Source organism: Chiloscyllium punctatum, chromosome 3, assembly GCF_047496795.1.
Source record: "Chiloscyllium punctatum isolate Juve2018m chromosome 3, sChiPun1.3, whole genome shotgun sequence".
In the NCBI taxonomy this organism is placed as follows: Eukaryota; Metazoa; Chordata; class Chondrichthyes; order Orectolobiformes; family Hemiscylliidae; genus Chiloscyllium; species Chiloscyllium punctatum.
Window position 1 is genome coordinate 60,557,974 of NC_092741.1, and position 23,422 is coordinate 60,581,395.

The window sequence follows — 23,422 nt, forward strand, 5'->3', positions numbered from 1 at the left end:
GCTGTCTGTGCCATAATGTTTAGACTGATTCTAATCTAAAAAATGAGTTAACAGAGTCTTACATGGATTCATGCAGTTTTTGAGCAAAGTACAATGTAATTCTGCGAGTACAAATTCACCCCACAAACGTATATGTATATGTGTGCATGTGTGCGTGTATGTGTGTGTGCACTTGTGTGTGTAGAAGTGTCTGTGTGCGTGTGTGTGTGTATAGTGCAATGGTGGTCAACCAATGCTGTGACATGAACTCAAGGTCCCGGTTGAGGCTCTCCCTATGGGTACCGAACTTAGCTACCAGCCTCTGCTCGGTCACTTTTCGCTGCTGCCTGTCCCGAAGTCCTCTTTGGAAGATGGTCACCCAAAGGTCCGAGGTCGAATGTTTTGGACCACTGAAGTGTTCCCCAACTGGGGAGGGAACACTCCTGTCTGTTGATTGTGGTGCAGTGCCCATTCATCCATTGCCGTAGCCTCTGCTCGGTTTCACCAATTTATGGACAGGGTCCATACAACCCTGTCACAGTAGGCGCTGCAAGACGTGTCAGAGTGTGGACATAGATACCACCATTACGCATGGGAACACCTCCCACCTTGTACATGGCAGGTACTCATGTGACTCAGCCAACATTGTCTATCTTATACGCTGCAGGCAAGGTTGCCCTGCGGCATGGTACATTGGGGAAACCGAGCAAAGGCTATGACAACGGATGAATGGGCACCGCACAACAATCAACAGACAGGAGGGTTCCCTCCCAGTTGGAGAACACTTCAGTAGTCTAGGACATTCAACCTTGGGGTGACCATCCTCCAAGGAGTGGAAGGCTTGGTTGAGATGTTAAATTAATAATTTGCATCTGTAACCAAATAAGTCATTGCACAAATCATGTGATAGGAGGCAGTTCAGACATTAAAGTGTTTAAAATTGAGGAAGAAGTTATTGTATGGGATATATATATATATACTTAAAGATGATAAGACATCAGAACCAAATGACATTAATCCCAAGGGCACTGTGGGAAGTGAGAGTGAAATTGAAGAAGCATTGACTATAATTGACAGCCTTTCTGACAGTCCAGGGTGCTGTCAGAGGATGAGAAAATTACAAATGGCTCCTGAAAGGATGTAAAGCATCCGGCACCCAGAAGCCAATCAGTTTAACCTCAGTGGTGGGAAGCTTCGAGAAATGATAGTTCAGGACAAAACTAAGAGTTACTCAGGCAAATATGGGCAAAGCCAGCATTGATTTGTCAAAGGACTTAACATGCTGGAGTTTTTCAATCAAATAAGAAAAAGATTAATGAGGATAATAGTGTGTGCGAACTTCCAAAAAGAGTGCGATACGACACTGCACAACAGACACACGAAGATAAGAGCCCAAGGAGTAAGAAAGACAGTAACAACATGAATACCTACTTGACTAAATGACTGGAAACAGACATTGATGGTTACAAGATGCTATTTGGACTGGATAAATGATCCAGACCTTGGTGTACTGGGCAATATTTCATATTTTGCAAGTGATCCAAATTTTGGAAGAATTGTGAATTGTGAAGGGCATGGTAGAAAACTTCAAAAGAAGTTTGAAGGTTGGTGGATTAGGTGTACAAAAAGCTGATTAAATTTAGCACATAGAAGTACAAAGTGATTTATCTTGTTAGGAGGCGAATGGGAAAATAATACAAACTAAAGTTAAACATTCTAAAGGGAATGCAAGAGCAGGGGAACCTGGATGTATGTGTGTATAAATCTTGCCAGATGGCTGAACAGTATGGTAATATACACAACATCCTACACTTTAACAATAGAAGCATAGAGTGCACAAGCAAGAAAGTTGTGTAAACTTGTAAAGAAACAAGAGCAGTATTACGTTCAGTTTTGGGCATCACATTTTCTAAAGGATGTGGAGAGATTAGAGAGAATGCAGCAAAAAAGGTCATGAGAATGGTTTCAGGGATGAGGAACATCCATTACATGGATAGATTAGAGAAGTTGGTCCTGTTTTCTTTGGAGAATAGGAAGTTGAGAGATTTGATAGAGGTATTCAAAGTTATGGGGACTCTGGACAAAGTAGATTGGGAAATCCAAACAGAGAAGATCAGGAGAAATGATTCTCATTGATGGAAGGATCAAAACCCGAGATCTCAGCTTTAAAGCCATTGGCATTCAAGTAATGATAACATGGCCAAAAGACTTTTCAGGTAGCAATTGCTTCAGATCAGACATATGTTGCCTGAGAATACAGTCTTCAATTGAGTCATTGTTATTTGAAACAATGAATGTGCAACGTTATGGGAAGTAGATGGGGAAATGGTAGGAGGTGAGTTATTCCTTCACAGAACCAGGACAGACATGATGAATGAGCAGAATTGCCTCCTTCTGTGCTGTGACTGTTATTTGATTCTATGAAGATCAAGTGAATGTCATGCCTCACTGTGGGAGTGTGTTGGAAATCAAGTTCGTCTATTCCCGAAGTGACGGCAAAAGTTAAAGATTTGATAAAAGCATGCAAAGTTTCCCAATTTACCAGTTCAGATTGACAAAAGGTACAGACCATGTGTCTTTACTTAATAAGAATTACTATTCATTACAATCAATGGATTTTAATTTATTTGATAGATTTTATTTTTGCTCGAGACATGTTGCATTTTCTTTGATTTTCAATGTAAAATATAAACAGTCTCAATGAAGCTGCATTTTGAAAATTCAATATAGCTTCAGGAATGATAATTATATGATCAACACACTTTGGAAAAGAAATGGCATTCAGAAGATAATATTGTTAACTGGCTGATCAAAGAGGTGAAAACAATGACTGCAGATGCTGGAAACCAGTTAAAAGATTAGTGGTGCTGGAAGAGCACATCAGTTCAGGCAGCATCCAACGAGCAGCGAAATCGACGTTTCGGACAAAAGCCCTTCATCAGGAATAAAGGCAGTGAGCCTGAAGCGTGGAGAGATAAGCTAGAGGAGGGTGGGGGTGGGGAGAGAGTAGCATAGAGTACAATGGGTGAGTGGGGGAGGGGATGAAGGTGATAGGTCAGGGAGGAGAGGGTGGAGTGGATAGGTGGAAAAGGAGATAGGCAGGTAGGACAAGTCCGGACAAGTCATGGGACAGTGCTGAGCTGGAAGTTTGGAACTAGGGTGAGGTGGAGGAAGGAGAAATGAGGAAACTGTTGAAGTCCACATTGATGCCCTGGGGTTGAAGTGTTCCGAGGCGGAAGATGAGGCGTTCTTCCTCCAGGCATCTGGTGATGAGGGAGCGGCGGTGAAGGAGGCCCAGGACCTCCATGTCCTCGGCAGAGTGGAAGGGGGAGTTGAAATGTTGGACCACGGGGTGGTGTGGTTGATTGGTGCGGGTGTCCCGGAGATGTTCCCTAAAGCACTCTGCTAGGAGGCGCCCAGTCTCCCCAATGTAGAGGAGACTGCATCGGGAGCAAAGGATACAATAAATGATATTAGTGGATGTGCAGGTAAAACTTTGATGGATGTGGAAGACTCATTTAGGGCCTTGGATAGAGGTGAGGGAGGAGGTGTGGGTGCAGGTTTTACAGTTCCTGCGGTGGCAGGGGAAGGTGCCAGGATGGGAGGGTGGGTTGTAGGGAGGCGTGGACCTGACCAGGTAGTCACAGAGGGAACGGTCTTTGCAGAAGGTGGAAAGGGGTGGAAAGGGAAATATATCCCTGGTGGTGGGGTCGTTTTGGAGTTGGCGGAAATGTCGGCGGATGATTTGGTTTATGCGAAGGTTGGTAGGGTGGATGGTGAGCACCAGGGGTGTTCTGTCCTTGTTACGGTTGGAGGGGTGGGGTCTGAGGGTGGAGGTGTGGGATATGGACGAGATGCATTGGAGGGCATCTTTAACCACGTGGGAAGGGAAATTGCGGTCTCTAAAGAAGGAGGCCATCTGGTGTGTTCTGTGGTGGAACTGGTCCTCCTGGGAGCAGATACGGTGGAGGCGGAGGAATTAGGAATACAGGATGGCATTTTTGCAAGAGTAGGGTGGGAAGAGGGATAATCCAGGTAGCTGTGGGAGTCGGTGGGTTTGTAAAAAATGTCAGTGTCAAGTCAGTCATCATTATTAGAGATGGAGAGGTCCAGGAAGGGAAGGGAGGTGTCAGAAATGGTCCAGGTAAATTTAAGGTCAGGGTGGAATGTGTTGGTGAAGTTGGAGAATTGCTCAACCTCCTCGCGGGAGCACGAGGTGGTGCCAATGCAGTCATCAATGTAGCAGAGGAAGAGGTGGGGAGTGGTGCCGGTGTAATTACAGAAGATCAACTGTTCTACGTAACCAACAAAGAGACAGGCATAGCTGGGGCCCATACGTGTGCCCATGGCTACCCCTTTGGTCTGGAGGAAGTGGGAGGATTCGAAGGAGAAATTGTTAAGGATGAGGACCAATTTGGCAAAACAAATGAGAGTGTTGGTGGAAGGGTACTGTTGGGATGTCTGAAGAGGACAAAATGGAAGGCTTGGAGGCCCTGGTCATGGCGGATGGAGGTGTAGAGGGATTGGATATCCATGGTGAAGATGAGGCATTGGGGACTGGGGAAACGGAAGTCTTGGAGAAGGTGGAGGCCGTGGGTGGTGTCTCGAACATATGTGGGGAGTTCCTGGACTAGGGGGGATAGGACAGTGTCAAGGTAGGTAGAGATGAGTTCAGTGGGGCAGGAGCATGCTGAGACAATGGGTCGGCCAGGGTTGTCAGGCTTGTGGATCTTGGGAAGGAGGTAGAACCGGGCAGTGCGGGATTCCCAGACTATGAGGTTGGAAGCTGTGGGTGGGAGATCTCCTGAGGTGATGAGGTTCTGTATGGTCTGGGAGATGATGGTTTGGTGATGTGGGGTGGGGTCATGGTCGAGGGGGCAGTAGAAAGAGGTGTCCTCGAGTTGGCATTTGGCTTCAGCGGTGTAGAGGTCAGTGCGCCAGACTACCACTGCACCCCCTTTATCTACTGGCTTGGTGGTGAGGTTGGGATTGGAGCAGAGGGATTGGAGGGCTGCACGTTGTGAGGGTGAGAGGTTGGAGTGGGGGAGGCGGGTAGACAGGTTGAGGCAGTTAATGTTCTGGCAGCAGTTGGAAATGAAGAGGTCGAGGGCAGATAATAAGCCAGCGCGGGGTTGTCCAGGTGGATGCAGTGTGTTGGAGGTGGGCGAAGGAGTCCTCGGAAGGTGGGCGGGAGTCCTGATTGTGAAAGTAAGCTGGGAGGTGGAGGCGATGGAAGAATTGTTCGATGTCACGGCGTGTATTAAATTCATTGAAACGTGGATGGAGGGGGATGAAGGTGAGTCCTTTGCTGAGGACTGATCGTTCGTCCTCAGTGAGGGGGAGGTCTGGAGGGATGGTGAAAACTCGGCAGGGCTGGGAGCTGGGATCTGGTGTGGGTGTGGAGCTGAGTGGGGGCAGAACCTGTAACTGGAGTGGGTGTGGTGGTGGGGGGAATGGGGGTGGAGTCATGAGCAGGGGTGGTGTTCCCCTCGGGGTTCTGAGGTGTGGGGATAGTGACAGTGGGATCTGTGGGGGGGGCGTGTCAGCAGAACGCAGGTGAGTGGCGCTGGTGGGGGCGGAATTGGTGGTGCCCATGGCGGTAGGGGTGGTGGAAGTCACTGAGCGTGTGGCATCAGCGATGATGTGAGGGGCGGAAGTGATGTCACATGTGATGTATGAGGATTTGTGGGGGGGGGGGGGCGGAAGTGGTTGTGGGAGTGGCTGTGGTGGGGGCGGAAGTGACATCATCAATCAGTGTGGGCGTGGCAGCTGCATCAGCTGCATGGCTAATGGCGTCTGAGTAGTTTCCGAGGCCAGGGGAATCTTCTGGAATGTTTGAGGAGAAGTGAAGCTGAAATCCTGTGCCTGCAGTTTTAAATAGATTTGACCCGAGCAAAATAGAAGATACTGAAACCAGCTTTTTTGCATCTGTTAGTATGGTCACACACCATAAAAAATATTGTAATAAAAATACATGTCCACTTACTTTACCCATATGGCAGGCAGTTGGAGAATATCATAATGTTTGCACAGTTTTAGCTAAACTGAAATCCAGTGCACTTAGACAACTCCAGTAATGCAATCACTCACTGAGCATATCTATTTTATTAAAATCCAGAAAGAACTACATTTACATGGCAAATATTTATCCTAACATTTCCAGCTGCTGATGTAAACAAGATGTTTCCTTTTCTTCAATGCAACCTCACAATCACATAGCTTCAAAAATAAATAAAGCGTTATCGTTTACAAAATATCAAAATGAGTTTTAAGTTTAAATAAGGAGAAAACAACAAATAATTAAAAAGACATTGTTTGCTTTTCATGCTCATTATTTGTGTATGAAATGGTGGAGAGTAACCACTGTCATTGTATTTCCAAGAAGCAAATGAATCCTGACAGTACTATCATTGTTAGCAATAGGGCATGAAGACCTTTAGTCTTCCAGAAGTAGTCCAGAGAGAGCTGATTTATCTCTGCTAGTTGCACTGTGTCACAGCCCAATACTTCAACTGAAAAGGAAATGATGCGGGCAGAATTTTTCCAGCTGCTGTACTTAAACGGCAGCAGGTTCACATCAGTGGACAGCCAAATGGGCCTATACACAGGCAGCAAACGTATCTGCTCCTTATGCACAGTAGCGACGGTTGTGTTGGACAGCAATTAACAACAGCACAAATAAAATGAACTTTCATGAATGCGACCTTCTGAAAGAGTATGGTGAAAAGGTGATGGGGTCTACAACTATGAGGTCAGAAAAGCTTCTTTCACAATTGCATGACACTTTCTGTATTTGTAGGAATTACATTCCTAATAAATGCTAAATTCCTTATGCAGCAATACCACATTTGGGGCATATAATATAGCATATAGCAATAATTCATTGCTTATGGAACAAATTATATGAGAAATGCATAGTATGCACATCATTCACATTTTAAAAAACTGCTTTCAGTTAGCCGACAGATAAATGCAAATTCATTAGTTGTTTCAAACTTACTCTCAATCTCATGGTAGATTTTCCCATAAATGAATGCAAATTGGATTTCATCTGTCAAAATATGGGAATATGATTTCTTCAGTCAAATATCCACTCTTTGCGCCCTACTGAATATTCTGGTTGAATTTTTAAGCACCAGGAGAAGCGCACAAGATTTTCCAGTTATACATAATGAGCCTCTTTTAACACTATTTAGATGTTTGCATAATTTAATACAGGACAGAGTGATGTTCTTGCCCATAAACATAGAATCCAGGATTGTTCATGACTACCTGATATTCAAAGTGATTCTGCACTTCTAAAACTACAAAGACATTGTTGTATTTTAAGGATGCTAATCCATGTTTCTCGTTTCTGTTAGGAATTAGCTGCTCAGTGGCATATGAACTAAACGTCTTGCAATTGCATGATTTTGGAATATCAATACAATAGCGCCTTGACATACGAATGACCCCGTTCACGAACAAATCGGTTTACGAACAGGATTGTCCGTAAAGTTTTGCTTCAATGTACGTATGAAATTCAAGGTACGAACGCAAAAAGCCTGTGTTTCATTGTTCTGCTTTGCTACGCGCTTGTTGAACACAAAAGCTCTCGGGCCCCGTGCGATCTCATTCAGTTCGTCTTTTTGGTTCGCGAACCGGGTCCCGAAATGGATTAAGTTCGTAAATCAAGGCGCTACTGTATTATTAATACACTGGTTTGCCTGGGAATTGCCTTTGATTTAAGTCATATGAGGAAGGAAGATGAAAAGAGGGAGATAGCAGGAAGGTCATACTACTCTGGAAAATGTAGACTCAGCCAGCAGTGCAAACAGAAACACAGCTATCTGAACCTTTCAGGGATGCTTTGCATGCAGAGTCTGCAAACTCCTGTGAAACAGAGATAGATCTGTGCAAGAATAGTTGCAGCTAACAAGGGACAGGATGTCAACATAAGGAACGGCTAGCTCTATAGTTCTCTGTCTTCGTCTCCTTTTCGCCATGTGTCAGTGTTTTCCTGTGGAGAATGTCATAGAATGGAAAACAAAAGTTTGCCTCTATCCTTTGAACAGTTTGTACAGCAACCCTTTCCATATTGGCAGCTGTCAAACAAGGGGTGCAGTGGTACATTGCTTTATCACCAACCTACAGACTCAATTTCGTGCCATAAATATGGTGCCAGCCATTCACCTTGCTCAAAGAACCTTTGCAAAAGCAAAAATATGCCTTTCAATTATTAAAATCCTTCTTCAGGACACACAATATTTTCTTCTGATTTACAGAATTTACCCTGAAGTGCTTGTATTCTTTGAATTTCTACCCGTCATGCACATAAACTGTTTCCATCTCTAATGATCACCCAAAGCCAATCCATACTTGCAAAATGAAGTTGACCTAGCAAAGTCAGGCAGCAGCAGCATACTAACACTTGGGCAAGTGTCAGCTCTACACCATCCAGCTAATACATAATGACAGACACAATCAGAAAAGCTGTATTCATTTGCCAAAAACTGCGGAGTTATTTTTCTTTGCTTCATTCTTGGGATACCATTGTAACATAAACATTGGTTAAACATCCCACATAATGGCAAAAAAGAATAATTTGTCATGAAAAAATGAAAGACTGTACTATCTTTCAGGCATGAGCTACTTGATGTCCAGCTGTCAGAAACTGCAATTCACCAATCACAGCTCATCTTCTCACAGTTTGGCATCTTCACAAAAAGGAAATGAGCTTCCTGGCCCCTGAATGACATAATCCATCCAATAATCCAGACATATTGAATAGAAACTAGCAAGCTGTGACTGCAAGAGCCAGGAAAGATGTTATACAAATGAAGATCTCCTTAAAGAGGATGATAGTCTAAGACTGCTCTATGAACTGAATTCCAGGAACCATGACTGGAGGAAATAATGAACTGGATACTAGCTCCCAACTATATATGAAACTTGTTTTCAAAGACAAGTGAGAATACAACTCAGTTGTTCAGGATGTTCATATGTCTTTGCAATTTCAGACTAAGGGGAGGTGCTGAATGTATTGGAAAGGTCACTGTTTGGACCTTTGCTATTCCTTCTGTGCATAGACAACCAACTATAAGCTTGTTAATTTTTCACAAGCAAAACTAAGAGATATATTAGGGATAGAAGATACAACTAATATTTCTCAGGACAGTTGAATATATTTTCTATATATGGAAGACAAGTTAAGGGGATCGCCTTGTGGTATTTTAACTGGATTGTTAATTCAGAGCTCCAAGTAATTTTCTGGGGACCTGGGTTCAAATCCTGTCACAGCAGATTTTGAAATTTGAATTCAATCTTGATTCAAAAGTCTGATTTCAAGAGCATGAAACTGTTGCCAATGTTAGGAAAAACCCACTAATGTCCTTTACGGAAGGAAACTGCCATCTTCACCTGGATTGGACTACGTGTCACTCCAGACCCACAGATGACTGTGAACTACCCTCTGGGATGGGCAATAAATACAGTGATGCCCTGATCCTGTGAATGAAAAAAAAGACGAAGAAGTCTGGAATATTGTTCCAAATAATATGTATATTGAAGATAATAGATTTACCAGAGTGGATCCATTTCAATGTAGTATCCAAAATGGGAGACAAGTCAATGAAGTGATTGCTCCAGCCACCTGTTTATGTAAATATAGGGCCCAAATCAGTCTGAAAAATATAACTTTGCTGTTACAAATGAAAAAGAAGCTGAAGAAAGATGTTAAAGTGTGAATCAATTGTTTATTTCTTATTGTAAAGGCACCATCTTTTACCATACCTTTCTAAAGGAGCTGGAACTTGAAGTTGGTCTTATTCCAGGCTTGAGCAATGTCACAGGATATCACCTGTATCTTTCTCACTTGCCCAGAATGTAGCCTGCAGCTGTTGAACTAGCTCAGGCCTTTCCAAAACTGGTCTGTTCTAGTCAGTTCAAGTTGCTGTGACTTATTCCAAGCTAATTCTACAACATGTTTCTTTTTGCATCAGGCCTTTCCCATCCAACTCGACCACAGTTTACACCCATCGCCCAATTGTCTCTCCAAATGTAATCAGAAATAAAGTATCAATGTCCAAATAGTGCTAAAATCTAATTCATACCAGAATATTGCAGCCAGCTCAGATCTCACTGGGCAATGTACCTGATAGGAGAAAGTGAGGACTTCCAGATGCTGGAGATCAGAGCTGAAAATGTGTTGCTGGAAAAGTGCAGCAGGTCAGGCAGCATCCAAGGAGCAGGAGAATCGACGTTTCGGGCATGATCCCTTCTTCAGGAACCTGATAGCCAGGATATGGATGCAGACCAAAGTAGATTCTCCTAGATTTGTTTCTTTTTTTCTTCTTCAATGCCTTCAGCTGTTAGACGACCTCCTCCCTCCCATGGTTCAGGATCATTAGAATCTCCTCCAGAAAGCTTCCTCACCCAGGGAAACACTCTTTTATAATCCAAAACTTGTTGGCCCCTCTGACCGGTGACACACTCTCAAATGTTTTACAAGTCTTCTACAAGATCATCAGATGATCTAGTGCTGCTCTGGCACTCATCGACAGTGCTAACATGACTTTCCATTATTGCATGGGTCATTTCTGCATTCTTATTGGAAACGCAAGTCACCATTGACCTTGATCCTGAAAATGTGTAAAGGCTGGGGCAAGTACATAGAGTCAACCAGAAAGTTCCATTTCTTAGGAATTCCTCTTCAAATTGGAGTATCTCTCCTTAAAAGAACCTCGATATGGAGGTGCCAGTGTTGGACTGGGGTGGACAAAGTTAAAAATCACACAACGCCAGGTTATAGTCCATCGGGTTTATTTGGAAGCACTAGCTTTCAAAGCGTTGCTTGGCATGACAGGAAGAAAGATACTGAGTATTCTTGGTCAACATTCTTCTCTGTATCAACATCATTGACAAAACAGATTAACTACCTATCATTTCATTTACTATCAATGGGACCTTCCTATGCAACTGCATAGATTTCTGCCAGTCTATCTAATTAAAAAAAATATAAAATGTTTGTGACATCTCAAGAGATGTATAAGGTTTATATAAGTCTAGGATCTTCCTTATTGATCTTAACATGTGAAAAAGCCTGGCAACATTTTAACATAGTAATAATGTCAATAAAATATATAATGTTGGCCCTGCAACATGTTGAGGAAATCTGAAGCAATTATCATTAAGACACTATAAGTATATGAAGTATTTATAATCTAGTTGGAAAAAGAATGGAAGTGAGTGCCAAACATAGTGTGCTACTGATTTGTTTGTGTTGAATCTAACAACTGGTGATGAGAACAAATAATATTTTAAAGTTTATTGGGAGAATTCCCAATTTTATAAGGTTCCTAGCATCATTCATTTGCTTTGTGTTCCAAGAGCATTAAATGCTTGTTTCTATTGTCAGTGAGAATGTGCTAGTGAGAATCCATGAGTAACTGTAGAATAATATTTTTATCACATTTGTGAGGATTCTCCTAAAGCGAAGAGTTTACAATTGTACTGTTTACATCTTGGTGCAAACTGATATTTCATGAGTATACATTATGTCTGAAGTTTATAGAGTTGTGATAAATACTCCAGTTGAAGTGAGTCACTGAAACCTGTAAGTCTCCAGGTTATGAGACTCCTAGCCTTCTGAACTGCACTGAGTAGAAACTCAATTTGTTTCCTTTTGTTCATTAGAAAATCCCTTTATACCAGAATCATTCTCATGAATCTCCCCTGGACTGCCTCCCCAATAAAATGATGTTTTTTTCTTAAATAGTAGTACCAAAACTACTCACAGTACACCAGATGTGATCTCACCAGCATTTTTTACAGGTGCAGAGAGAGCTGCTGGGTAGAATATCAGAGCCTTTCAGTTAGAATCTGTACTAAAACTGTTCAGCTGGGGAGGCTGTGGTTAGCTGAAGTCAGAGCAACCCCTGCTGAAATATACCAAGTTGAAATGCTATATTTGGTGGGCTCTTGTGTGCAGAGATAGAACCTGTGGGCCAGAAGTTTAAGTCCCACCTGTTTCAGCGGTGTGTTCTAAAATATCTGAACAGTTTGAGTAAAAATATATGCATGTTGAAATGCAAATTTGGCCAGGGGTCAAAACAAGCAAGAGTAGACTGGTGTCCTCATCAGTTATTTCCTGTTTACATTGATACGCCAATCTTTGGAAAGGGAAATTTTTCAGTGTGTAAAATTGGTGGCTAGGGTTGAATATTACACCCAAATTTGTTTAATTGCTACTATATGTGTTTCTAAAATATAACCTCAACATTAGGAATGTTGATAGAACTAAAAGAGCATTAGGCAATAAGAGATAAGACGCAGGAGCAGAATGAGGCCATTCACCTCATTGATTCAGCTCGGCCATTCATTGAGATCATGGCTGATCTAATAATCTTCAACTCCACTTTCCTGCCTTTTCCCCCCAACCCTCAATATCCTTACTGATTAAAAATCTATCTCAGCCTGGAATATACTTAATGACACAGCTTCAACAGTCCCCTGCAGCAAAATATTCCATTGATTTGCAACCCTCAGACAGAAGGAACTACGTATCATCTCTGTCTTGAATGTGCAATACCTTATTCTGAAATTATACCTTTGGGTTATATATTCTCCCCCCAAGGGAAACAAGCTGTCTGCATAAATTATGTCAATTCCTCTAAGAATCTTGCACATTTCAATAAGGTCACCTCTCATTCTTCACATTGTGTGCAGGATCAATCTACTCAATCTTTCCTCCAATGCCAGTTTATCTTTGCTTAGATAAGTGACCCAAACTGTTCAGATTGTTCTAGCTGTAGTCTAATTCGAGTTATGTACAGTTTTAACAAAGCCTCCCTACTTTTATGTTCTATTCTCTTTAAAATAATAGCCAATAATCTTTTTGCATTCCCTGCTACCCAGTAAACTTGGATGTTGTACTTGGACTTCCAGAAGGCATTCGACAGTTTCCACACAAAAGGTTAAGTCATAAGGTAAGAGCCCAGGGTGTCAGAGGGAGTATATCAGTATGGAGAGAGAATTGGCTCATAAGCAGGAAACAGTGAGTGGGCATAAGGTTTTTTTTTTCCCAGGTTGGTGTCCTGAGACTAGTGGAGTTCCACAGGAATCAATGCTGGGATCATGAATGTTTGCAATATTTTTTCAGGACTTGGAGCAAGTAAGTAAATGTACTCTAGCCAAATTTGCAGGCAACATGAAAGTAGGTGGAAAGGAGGGTTCCAAGTAGAATACAAACAATTTACAGGGAGATATTAATAGTTTAGGTAATTGGGCAAAGTGTTGGCAAATGGAGTATTGTGTAGGACAACGTGAAGGGAGAACAAAGAATAGAATATTATTTAAATGGAGAAAAACTACAGAAAGATGCAGCACAAAGGGGATGTTGGTGCACAAACACAGGAAGCTAGCGTACATGTGCAGCAGGTAATCAGGATGGCTAATGGGATGTTGACCCTTATTTCAAGGAGGTTGGAGTATAAGAGGCAGGAAGTTTCACTGCACCTGTAAAAAAATGCTGGTGAGATCACATCTGGTGTACTGTGAGTAGTTTTGGTCCTATTATTTAAGAAAAAAACATCATTTTATTGGGGAGGCCAGGGGAGATTTATGAGAATGATTCTGGTATAAAGGGATTTTCTAATGAACAAAAGGAAACAAATTGAGTTTCTAATCAGTGAAGTTTAGAAGAATGAGAGGTGATCTCATTGAAACATGTAGGATTCTTAAGGGACCTGACAGATAAATGCTAAGAGATTGTTTCCCCTCATGAGGATCAGAGGTCATAATTTCACAAAAAAAAGGAGCACCAATTTAAGATTGAGATGAGGAGAAATTTCTTCTCTCAGGGGATTTTGAGTCTTTGGAGCTCCTTGCTACAGAGAGCTGTGGGAGCAGTGTCCTTGTGCATAGTTAAGCTGAGACAGATAGATTCCTGATCATGACAGTTCTGTGGCAGTGTCTCAGCACATTTTCATACCTACGCCAACACTGTGGAGAAAATAGAATCGATCACAAACTCTGAACGTCCGGGACCTCACGAGATCTTCATCTATGACTTCTTCATGTGGAGGCTGTTCAGCATCTGCTGTAGGTAGTTGCCGATCTTGGGTTTGCTGGTGCATCTGTTCTTCCTCCATCTCTCTGAGTCTTTGTTGCACCACAGCAACAGTGATGACAAAAGAAAAGCCCTGTTGTGGCTGAATCCATCACACTTCCAATGAACCTGTGTGGAGAACATAAGGGAGAGGACAGGCCCACAGAAGCATTCATATCACACACAGACACACACATGATGGTTTAACATTCTCCTGCACACAGTAGAAAATGGAGCACTCTGACAAGGAGAGACAAGAAATAACTATAAATTGCACTTTGGACTTTATTTCTATTAACACAGCACCATTTATTTTGCAAAGAGACAGCAGGAGATTGTAAGTGCTGCATGAGTACTGGGACCTTGTTCTCCAAGATACATAACGTTGCCCACAACAGCATAATACAGAGTATATACAGTTCAAAGTGAGAAGGAATCAGTTTTATCCCTGGGAAGCATCTGAAATCTTGAAATAACTTTGTGAATTGTCACATTCAAATGACTCCTTTGAGGTGGCCAAGCACCTGGACAGATTGAACCATGACTATGCCAGAACCACCTGACTGACAGCAGTCTCCCCTGAATGAGGAATATTCCCCTTTGATTTTAAGACAAGGTCATTTGCTTGAAGCACATGCAGCGTGTTTGGCACATAGATAGCTGGTGGATGCTATAGGTTTATATTGATATGTCATGGTGCCATACAGCAATGTTTCCACCCTCTTAACTGATAACTACTGACAAATGCCTGGCTTTGAGTCTGCATTAAGTGGCAAGGCAAGACGGAAGTACTCTGAGCCTTTAAGGAACAACTGAAAGACACAGGCACCAGACACCGTCAACTTCATCAACAAAAACAACATTGTCAAGCTAGTGGATCTATGCCTCGCCACCCACTTCACTTTCAATAACAAAACCAACAAGCAAATCAACTGAACACCCATGGGATCACCGACATCAGGGTTCCTAGCAGAAGAGTAATACAGAGACTCGAACAAAGAGTTCTCCCAACTACCCAACCCAAACTTTGGGTCCGCTACATGGATGACACCTTTGTCATCACTAAATGAAACAAATTAGAAGAAACCTTCAAGACCATCAATAATATCCTTACAAATTCCCAAATGAGGAGGAAAACAACAACAAACTGCTATTCCTAGATGTCACAGTAGAGCGAACAATCAATAGAGAACTTTAAACCAGCATCCATAGGAAAACAACACATACTGACCAAATACATAGCTACAGAAGCAATCATCCCAACACCCACAAATAAAGCTGCAATAAGACATTATTTCAATGAACCATAATACACTGCAGCATTGAGGAACTACAAAGAGCAGAAGAAAATCACCAATACAGCATATTCAAGAAGAACGGATACTTAATGAGCACAGTCTGCGTATTCCTCAGCAACAAACCCAAACAAGCAGACAAACGCACCCAGAAACTCTAGCCACTTTACCCTACATCAAAGACATCTCTGAAATGATTGCCAGACTATTCAGACTTCTTGGCATAATGGTAGACCACAAACCAAGCAACACACTTAAACAGCAGCTGATGAACTTAAAAGACTTCATACAGCTAGCAAGCAACATGAACCTTATTTACAAAATACCTTGTGAGGACTGTAATAAACACTATGCTGGACAAATAGGCAGAAAATTCGCTACCGGGATACATGAACATCAAATAACCACAAAAAGACATGACCCACTATCACTAGTATCCTTATATTCCAACTAGGAAGGACACCACTTTGACTGGGACAACACATCCATCCTAGGACAAGCCAAACAGAGATACACACGATAATTCCAAGAAGCACAGCACTCCAACTGGACCTCTATCAACAAACATGTCGATTTGGACCCTATCTACCTTCCTCTGAGAAAATGAACTGGAAATGACATCATCAACCCAAAGAACCTGAACACATAAATAGAAAGCAGAACATACCACCAGCACTTCACTGGAGGCTCACTGATGATGGTACCTAGTATGGTGACAAAACATCTGAAACCGAACCTTCCAGCTCAGTGAGCAAACTCAGAAACCAAAAGCTCCACCTGAGCTACAAACCTTTTCAAAACTCACGATCTTGGGATCTTGGTTGGAGATGCATGTTTATATCATCTGCAGCTTGTAAATAAGAAGAGTATGTGGGATGACAGTGAGGCATGATGTGTGAAGGTGCAGTAGATGTGAGGAGATCATTGTCTGGATAGTTTTGGGGTTAGGTCTGAAGGGACTTTCGTTGACCTAGATGACTTGAATTTTTGCAGCGTTGCACTCAGACCCTTGCTGCTTGACTCCCTGCATTAATCATTTTAATTTTCTACTCCCATTACCTCTTGAACTTTTAGAGAAGCTGTGAATGCAAGAAACATCTCACCTTTTCCATTTTCTCAAATTGGATCAGTGCAGTGTCCAAAAACCTGGAAGCCTACTCCCTCTTATTTTGTGTAATTCTTGATAGTTTCACGGATCTGATTCACAACTGTCAGTGACTGCCCCAGACACAATGCATTTCTTCTTTAAGAAGTGCACATTAGCTTTACCTAGTGTTTGTAAGTCTTGAACTTGGCCCTTCTGCTGAAGGATCCAGCTATTCAACAGTGCAGTTAGCGTTGGCTCGATGCAGCAACCATTGAAATAAGCAGGGAGCTCAAAGTTGGCATACTGCCTACATCACAAAAAAAAGGCGCTATTTAATCGTGCATCTTGATCCCATCGCCTGTTTTTGGGGCTATTGAATTTATCCTGCAGGCTCTTTGGATCTGTTTGCATTCACATAAAATATCTGATGCTCAATCCCAGTAATTGAATAATTATTTTCATCTGCACATTGCATTACAAGACAGCCTGACATAACTTTTAGAGGACGGAGTTAAAAAATGAATTCCATTACTTTATTTCTTTATTCATTTACTGAATAGAACTGCAAGGCTAACTCTTGTTCTAAACCACCCATGAAAATGTTCCATCTGTGTACATTAGGAGGTAATGTGTTCTGGTGAGTGCATCATTAAACATTGCATTTATTCTGAAAAAGCATTAGGTTCAAGTGCAGTTATTTACACTACAGCTTAAGAAGTGAAATATGCACTGCAACTCCTCAAAACTGACATTTGTAGGTTGGCATTTATGTTACAGTATTAACAAACTAGAAGTTGGAAAACAATAATGGACTTAAAAATTCTAATAAGCCAAAGGGTTTTTAAGGATTAAAGTATCTCTTCAAAACTGGCTTCTTAGCATTATTAATAGCCTATAGGTTTCTGGCTATTTATTGGTCATGACATTACCACCCCTGTCAACCCCATTTACTCACAACAGCTTGACTGTAAAATGATTAGCTCATATTCCTGTGGAGTTTGGTCATGGTGATAACACTGTGCATTCAAACTGTGTCTCCTTAGATCACCCATCACTTCTTCTTCCACCACTTAGCTGTCAGATAACACTAAAATTTATCATGCCAGTTAATTTTGCAAGGCAGCAGTATTAACTAATGCACATTTTATTTTATAAGTCTGGAATTTCTCAGTTCTTTACTTTGATGAAACAGAGCCAGTTGTGTTCAAATCAGTTTAATTAGTACATTATTTTTCTCTCTAACTCTGTTTCCTTCACTTCACACCTCTATTTATATAGCTGACTCTTTGGGAATCACAAGAATAATTTTACATGGAATCTCATGGTTATGGAATGCAACAGAAAGGCCTGAATTTTCTTAGCCCCTGAATGACATGAATATTGGCAAAACAATTAGAAAAATTTGGCAAGATCAGAAAAATGTGATTCCTAACATCAAGCAGAAAGGTCCGATTTTTCACCAAAGACATTAAGGCCGAGACATGAATCTCACTGAAGTGATGAGAGGCCTATTTGTATGTATGAACATCTCATTACTCTCACCTCATTTCTATGCAATTTGATATTCTCTGATTCAGCAGAGAGAAACTAGATGGCCTAACTGTTCCCAACATGAAGGTTCGGACAGTTCCCAACATGATGGCTTCAGCTTGACACTTTCTCCTACAACGTCCATCTTAGCCAGCAGTTCCTGACATCTTCAGACACACTCTGCAGATGTAACCACCTGCATCATCCAGTCCACAGAGATTGGCATCAGACTCACACCAGATTCACCATATCATCATGGCACATCTCCAACTCACTTTGAATACATTTCTCCATTTCACACCTTTTGCAGGTATTGGCACCTTATAAGGTGAACACACTGAATGTGCTTCAACCAGTTGGTCACCTTTCAAAGTCAAAGGGGAGTCGACCTCAGTCAACTGTTGTTAATCAGTGAATCCCATTACGGTCAGTCAAGGGGTAGAATCAGATCTTAGCACAGGGGCTTGAACACTGTGGTCTGCTGGGTAGAATCTGGAAGTGGGCACAGTCAATCCTGCTGGTCCAATGCAACCAGCCTCAGGGTTGGCTGTAGGTCAATATGGGAACTCTACAGACTACAGGAGGAGGTAATTGACCACAGCCAGTAATCCAGGGAATACAGTCCGTGCTGTAGTGTGCTGTGAGTATTGAATCTGATCTTCTTATATTTATAAATTCAGTCATACAGCATGGAAATAGACCTTTCAGTCCAACCTGTCTATGCCAACCAAGTTTCCCAAATGAAGCTAGTCCCATTTGCCTGTACTTAGTCCATATCCATCTAAACTTTTCTTATTCATGTACCTGTCAAAATGTCTTAAATATTGCAACTCTACCTGCAACAACCTTTTCCTCTGGCTATTCATTCTATATATACACCAACCTCTCTGTGAAAAAGTTACCCCATTCTTTCCCTCTCACTTTAAAACAATCCCCCTAGTTTTGAACACTCTGGCCCTCGGCAAAAGACCTTTGATATTCACCTTATCTATGCTCCTCATGATTTTATAAACCTCTATATGGTCACCCATTAACCTCCTAAGCTCCAATGGGAAAAGTCGCAGCGTATCCAGCCTTGCCTTGTAACTCAAACACTCCAGCCCTAGTAAGATCCTTATAAATCTTTTCTGCACCCTTTTCAATTTAATAATACCAGAGCAACCAGAACTGCACACAGTATTCCCAAAGTGGCCTCACCAATGTCTTGTACAACCGCAACATGATGTCCCAACTCCTATACTCGATGCTCTAACCAATGACGGCAAGCATGCCAAATACCTTCTTCTGCATTGCTGGGTAAGTGCCCTCAGCAACCTAAAGCACACTCTCTCTCTTCCTCTCTCTTTCTCTGCCATAGAAGCCTTTCCCCACCAAAGTTCATGCTGTACCACTTCACTTTTGCGTGCAAGGTTTTCACTCACTTGCTCTCACTCACCCCCAAACACAACCCCACCCCTCCTTCCCCACCATCCCACCAACCCTACCCTACTAATCCTGCATGGTCTCTGTGCTGCCATTTCACTCATGTGGGTCACCTTTTTGCCACCTGCACCAACGACAAGAAATATGCCAGATACTTTCATCTCAATCAGTTCTTCCCTTTCTCTTATTCCCCAAGAAAACATACCATAATCGGGCTAAAAGGAGCCAGATGGATAATGGGGTACCAGATATGCATCTCCTTACCCTTTAGAGCTTAGAAGAGGCCGTTCAACCCATCAAGTCTGTGCCAACCCAGCTACGCAAGTCTCATTTTCCAGCATATAGCACATCGACTTGAATGTCATGACATTTCAAGAGCTCACCCATGCACTTTAGAGGTTTCCTGCCTCAACTGCCCACCCAGTCAGTGCATTCCAGATTCTTACCACTTTCGGGTTGCGAAACCTTTTCCTCAAATCTGCTCTAAGCCTCCTGCACTTCATCTTAAAATAATGCCCCTCATTGTTAACCTTTCAACTAAGGAAACAGCTGTTTTCTCTCTACCCTATCCATGCCCCTCATTATCTTACAGACCTCAATCAGGTCCTCTCTCAGCCTCCTGTGCTCCAAAGAAAAAGAAACCGAGCTTATCCACCCTGTCTTCATAGCTAAAATGCTCCATTCATGACAACATCCTGGTGAATCTCCTCTGCACTGCCTCCAGTATAACCACATCCTTCCTAGGGTATAATCACATACTCCAACTGTGGCGAAACCAAAGCCTTGTACAGATTCAATATAAACTTCCCAATCACATCATTATGCTATGACTGATAAAGTCAAGCATCTTTATGCTTTCTTAACTACCCTATTAATCCACCCTGCCATCTTCAAAGATCTCTGGATAAACATCTCAAGATCCCCTTGTTTCTCTGTGTTGCTATGGAGTCACATGGTGTGCAGTGCAGGATGTTCCAGCTAGGTGGATAAAGAACTGGTTGAGCAACAGGAGACAGAGAATAGTAGTTGAAGGGAATTTCTTGAAATGGAGAAAGGTGACCAGTGGTGTTCCACAGGGGTCAGTGCTGGGGCCACTGTTGTTTGTAATATGCATAAATAATCTGGAAGAGGCCACTGTTGGTATGATCAGCAAGTTTGCAGATGACACGAAGATTGGTGGAGTAGCAGAAAGCATAAGGGACTGGCAGAGAATACAAGACAATATAGATAGATTGGAGAGTACGGCGGAGAAGTGACCAATGGAGTTCAGTCCAGGCAAATGTGAGATGATGCATTTTGGGAAGTCTAATTCTAGAGTGAACTATACTGTAAATGGAACAGCCTTGGGAAAAGTTGACGAGCAGAGGGATTTGGGCGTTAAAGTCCATTGTACCCTGAAGGTAGCTGCACAGGTGGATAGAATGGTCAAGAAGGCATATGGTATGCTTGCATTCATCGGACAGGGTATTGAATATAAGATGTTAAATATTAAAATTGTACGAGACTTTGGTTCGGCAGCATTTAGAATACTGTGTGCAGTTCTGATCTCCACATTACCAAAAGGATGCGGTTACTTTGGAGAGGGTGTAGAGAAGGTTTACGACGTTACCTGGTATAGAAGATGCTAGCTATGGAGAGAGGGTGAGTAGGTTAGGATTGTTTCCATTAAAAAAAGAGGAGATTGAGGGAGGACCTGATTGAGGTCTACAAAATCATGACAGGTGTAGACAGGGTGGATAGAGATAAGCATTTTCTCAGGATGAGGGATTCAATAACGAGAGGTCACGCATTCAAGGTGAGAAAGTACTTCACACAGAGGGTGGTAGGTGCCTGGAACACGTTATCAGCAGAGGTAGTAAAGGTAGGCGCAGTAGGTTCATTTAAAGTGCATCTGGACAGATGCATGAGTAGGTGGGGAACAGCGGGATACAGATGCTTAGGAATTGGGTGACAGATTTAGACAGTGGATTTGGATTGGCTCAGGCTTGGAGGGCTGAGGGGCCTGTTCCTGGGCTGTAAATTTTCTTTGTTTTTTTGTTCTTCTTTGTTCCTTGCATCCTGTCAATCATTGAGTACTCCTTTGTTCCGTTATTTCTTCCACAGTGCATGTCTTCACTTTTTCAGCATTAAATACCATCTGCCAGTGATCTGTCCATCTGACCAACCTGTCTATATCTTCCTGTATATAGATTGTATAGATTACAGAATCACAGAAAAAAAGGGGCATCACGCATCTTCCTGTAAATTCTATAAGACCTTCCACAATATCAACTACCTGACCAGTCCACATGTCACATGCAAACTTAGTTATTATTCCTCTCCCCCCAAATTCTTATCAATATTGTTTGTATATAATCACAAAGAATAAGGGATGCAGCACTGGTCCCTTTGATATTTCTTTGCTCAATAGGCTCCAGTCACACAAACAGCCTGCTATACCACTCTCTGTCTCCTACCATGAAGCCAATTTTGGATCCATCTTGCAAAGTTACTCTGGATCCCATGTGCTGTTACCTTTTGTATCAGTTTTCTTTGTGTGATCTCGTCAAAGACTTTGCTGAAATCCCTGTAAACTATGATCAATTGTACTACCCTTGTTGACACGTCTGGTCACCAACTCAAAACATTCAATTAATTTTGTTTGGAATGACCTCCCTATGACAGAGTCATGCTGACTCTCCTTGGTCAAACCTTGCTTCTCCAAGTGGAGAGTAATTCTCTCCTTCAGAATTTTCCCCTATTGTTTCCCTACCACTGATATCAGACTCACTGATCTGTAATTCCCTTATCTATTTCTACCACCCTTCTTGAAAAGTGGCATCCACCCTATGGCCGGAGAGAAATTAAAAATTTGTATGAAATTAATACAAATTCAAAATTGTAAATTCCTCTGCAATGGCAAACTTGAATACAACTCATCCATACCTAGAGATTTGCTCATGTTGAAGCTAACCAAAACCTCTAATACCTCCTCACTCCCTGTGTCAAACTGCTCAAGAACCTCACAGTCCCTCTTCCAGAATCCCCAACCTACATCCTCCTTCTCTAAAGTGAAGACAGATGTGAAGTACTCTTTAAAACCTTCTGTTCCACATACAGATTATACCCTTGGTCCCTAATGGGCTCTCTTCTTTCACTGGTTATCCTCATCCACTTGATATGCTTTTGGAATCGTTTAGTTTTCTCCCTAATTTTACCGGCCAGTGTTTCTTCAAGCAGCTCTTTGCTCTTCTAATTGCTTTCTTAAGCACCCCATGCACTTTTTAATAACATACTAAGACCTCTGTTCATTTTCTCCCTTTGTACCTGCTAAAAGCTCTCTCTCTTCTACTTCTCTGGGCTGGTTGCTCCATTTTTCACTCTAATTGGAACATGTAAGGCCTGTTCAGTTCCAATTTCTTTTTTGAACACCATTGCAATGAGAGGATTCTGGCACAGACTGGAGAAGTCCAGGACCACTCCTGTGGAGATGCTAAAACACCTGTTTCCTATCAACCAGGAAAGAAAATCTACTCCCTGCAGTGTAACTTTCACATTAACACAGTTGTCAATGTAGTTTCCCACAACGTATGACCCTTGGTTGTGACACTTTCTCGTTTTGTCTTGAAGGCACCAGTGGCATTTCTGCAGTTTTGGTTTGAAGAGGCTGTCGTCACCACACATCTTCTCCATCACCTCAAAGCAAGAAGCCACAGCTCCCTCAGAGGATGCACCAGCAATACTGCCTCCAGTACCCTCTGCCGGCTCTGATACTCACCACTCGGTGGGAAATTCAGTTGCGTTAGAGTCAGGACGACCTGCTAGTGAGCACTTCATTGTTGGTCAAAGAAGAAGTGCCCCAGCTGACTAACACCGGGGCACTGTCAGAGACCAAGTATCTGTTTGATTTTGGGCAGAAGACCTCCCCATTGGGTCAGCCATTTATTGACATAAACAAGCAGACACGGAAGCGGTGGCCAGGTTTGTGGAGGGCAATGCTTACCATAGCATATTGGCTACAGGAATGCAGCAATGCATTGATTG

General features: G+C 42.3%; 1 long non-coding RNA gene across 1 annotated transcript in view; it reads left to right on the forward strand.

The window, feature by feature from the left end:
- The first annotated feature begins 7,357 nt into the window (after positions 1 to 7,357).
- The window catches only part of LOC140454684 (uncharacterized), a 29,521-nt gene continuing 13,456 nt past the window's right edge, over positions 7,358 to 23,422 (forward strand). Inside the window, exon 1 of the long non-coding RNA XR_011952740.1 lies at positions 7,358 to 7,506. This is a non-coding gene — a long non-coding RNA (uncharacterized lncRNA). The remainder of the gene's footprint in view (positions 7,507 to 23,422) is intronic.